We start from the raw sequence: 3,299 nt of genomic DNA, 5'->3' as shown, positions 1-3,299 counted from the left end.
CCAAGGGAGCCATTCCGTGGATGCTGAGTAAGAGGGAATATCTGTGGGGCCAGGCTGCAGCGGAGAGGAGCAGTGCAGGGTGGGAAGACCCTCTGGAGCTCGTGGCCTGAGCCTCCACATTTTGAACCAAAGATTTCAAAATGCATCATGATTCCTGTCCACCGGACTGTAAGGTGTATGTATGTAGGTAATCTTGGAAACAATGGCAACAGGACTGAATTGGAACCGGCCTTTGGCTATTATGGGCTTCTTGGAAGCATGTGGGTTGCAAGAAACCCTGGGGATGGACCTGATGCCATCGAGAGACAGCTGTGTGTGGCTTCCACGTAAGAGCCGAACTGTCTAGTGGTGAAAGAAGATGTCGAAATCATGCTCACTACCCTCCTGGGTTCTTGCCCTTGAGATGACTGAGATGACTGTCGTGGGAGGAGTCCTCGCCTGGCCACAGATCTCCAAGAAGCAGAAGCTTCCCTCGCAGCCGGAGCAGGTCCCTTTCTAGAGACAGGAGAGAAAGATCGCTGTCTCTGGAGAGCAATCACAAGCCGTCCTGATCCTTCTCTAGGTCAAATGAAAGGAAATAGAAAACCCATTCGCAAGAGAAGTGGAATACAAGAAATAACTTCATTTGACAGGAGTATGTACAGAAAATTCAAGTTTTGTTTGAGACATCATAGTTTGGTGCATTTTTAAGACGTTTTAGCTGCTCAAATTTGTCTCTTGGAACAGTGACACAACAAAAAGATGTTATTCTCTATGGCTTGCAATGAACCATATGAAGCATGAAATACCAAGAATTGTTACTTTACAATGTTCCCTTAAGCAAAATTGAATTTACTTTTAAGCTTTAGTCTTGCAAAGACTGATGATTTCTAAATCCTGCCCAGCTTAACAAAGTGTGAGGTTTTAATATTATAGAAACAGCACTGTCAAAAATTGGACTAAAATGTACTTTTTTCCATAGCTGGTGTAATGTAAGCCAGCAGGTTGAAATAAGAGCTGCAACATTAAAATACATTAGAGGTTTTTGGAAAAACCCAGCTAGTCTTATCCTGGGGAGAGGTTGTCTAGTTGGTCTAGAATCTGTTAAGTTTCAGGAAAGCTTACCTTTGCCTAGGTGATAGGTTCTTTATGTTGCAACACGGAGTACATAATGGGGCCCAAGGCTGGCTGCTCTGCTCCACCGATGCTTTGCCTGGGCATCTCAGTGGCTTGGCCAACGGCCTGTTAGAGCGCACGGGGAGCCAGCGCGCAGTGGCCCTCTCCAGGGACCTCCAGCGGACCCATGCACATGGCAGCAAGTTAAGGAGTTAATATGAAGCACAGAAGCGGACGGTGCCAAGTAGCAAGCCCTTGTTGGTACACATTTAGCATTTCCCTCTCCCACCACTGCTGAGATGGCAGAAATCAGTCGAATTCAGTGTGAGATGGAGTAACCTGAAGGTGTTTGTCAGCAAATGAGGGTCCCAGAAAAACTAAAAGTAGCATCACCAAATGCTGACCTGGAACAGGGCTTCCAAGGAGCTCCAAATGCTAGTGTGATAATGCAGGCTCCAGAAAGGATCATTGCAGCAGGAAATAACAAAGATGTTTCGTTGTCAAGACCAGCAGATCTTGACCTTATCCAGTCAACTCTCTTTAAACCTCTGGCACTAAAAACACCTCCCTGTGTACTTATGCTACGTGAAAAGCCACTCGATTTTCTGGATTTGGAAAGACCTCCTGCCACCCTGCAAAATGAAGAAATCTGTGCAGTTGGCAGGCTAAAAAGAGAACGCTCTATGAGTGAAAATGCCGTTCACCAAAATGGACAGAAATGATTCCACACCTGGTTTTGCTGCCGCCGCATCTAATCCCCATCATGACAGCATCAGGTATGGCATTGCACAGATAAAACAACCGTAGAACATCGGAAGACAAGAATGTTGGAGCTGCAGCTTCCTTAGATGACAGATTATCAAACTAAATAGATGTTTACAACTTCTAGAAGAGGAAAACAAAGCACGTGCTAAGAGAGAAACGGTCACGTAGTCAATTACTGCAGCATTCTGGCTCTTAATAGCTGGCTCTGGATTCACCGCTAGAGATGAATCAGCTCTCAAAATACTGCCTCAACAGCTGGAAATATAAAGGACTTGCAAACTTCTTTGTTTCTGTCTTTGCATTGTATGTCGTTTGATAGTCCAGGCCCTGAAAATGTATTTCTTCTAGAAAGTAGGTGGGAAGGACCTATACTTGTAGAAGTAAAGGTATATTCCGTTGCTGAGCCATACACACTTTTACACAGTTCTGCAGTAACATTCTCCCTTTGCCTGTTTTGTAAATATGCTCAAGTTGTTTTTTAGAAAGAATTGCCTTTTTTGCCTCATCCGTCTGCACCTAATTCTCAGAATGGGATGGAGAGTACACAGAGAATGGATTTAGAAAAGAATCTGTAAAAGAAAAACAGTACTCTTTTTGTCCTGTTTCTCAAACACTATTAAACAGTTTGTTAGACATTTTTGCATCCACATTCCAACATCAACACTTCTGAAGTTGCGGTTTGGTGTAAGATTTAAGAAAACCAAACCAATTTGTATTCCATGGTCAGTACTTCATGATTGACAGTACAGACTGAAGCAAGTTCTGTCAGTTCATTTATCTAATACGGTGCAGTGAGTACGTTCTTACTTTCATTTGAGTTTTGCAGAGGATTTTCTATAACTACAGAATAAGATAAAAATGTAGTGTATTTAATAAACTGAGAGAGAGAGAGAGAGACTACATAGCTATTTGTATAAAAGTTCTTATTGGGAAATTTGAGATTTCAAAAAGTACCAATGTCCTCCCAGTTTAAAGGTACATTGTAGAGCTGAACTTTGAGTCACTAGAAAAGATTATTTTTTTCATGCTCTCATTTGTAGTATGTTTTTGTGAGAATCCTTGGGATTAAAGTTTTGGCTAAAAATTGTTTAACTTGAAAGCTTACTTTTCCTTGCAAACTCAAATCTGTGAGCTTGGTACAAAGTCCGGGTATAAACATTGCTATTTGGAAGCCATGCTTATATTTTCTTGTAACATTTTTATTTTACATTTTATATTTATGTGTTTTATTATATATTAATGTATATGTTACATTATATATTTTATATATTATATTTCATATTTTCTTGTAAAATATTAGCATAACTGTGTAACAGTCAGTTGAGCCCACTGTTACATTGTTCTTACCCCTTGGAAAGCAGTTGGTTACACAATTCTTGCAAGAAACAACTGAGAGGCATTATGGATTAGTCTTGGCAGTGAGGGAGATTTTTGGTTTT

General features: G+C 41.2%; 1 pseudogene; it reads left to right on the top strand.

The window, feature by feature from the left end:
- Nucleotides 1–1,394: 1,394 nt before the first annotated feature.
- On the top strand, nt 1,395–2,081 carry LOC103349407 (mitochondrial fission factor pseudogene; annotated as a pseudogene).
- The last annotated feature ends 1,218 nt before the right edge of the window (nt 2,082–3,299 follow it).

This window comes from Oryctolagus cuniculus, chromosome 10 (genome assembly GCF_051225735.1).
Source record: "Oryctolagus cuniculus isolate XC-2025 breed Fujian yellow rabbit chromosome 10, ASM5122573v1, whole genome shotgun sequence".
Lineage (NCBI taxonomy): Eukaryota > Metazoa > Chordata > Mammalia > Lagomorpha > Leporidae > Oryctolagus > Oryctolagus cuniculus.
Note: the sequence above shows the minus strand (reverse complement) of the source record. Positions and strands in the feature narration are given on the sequence as shown.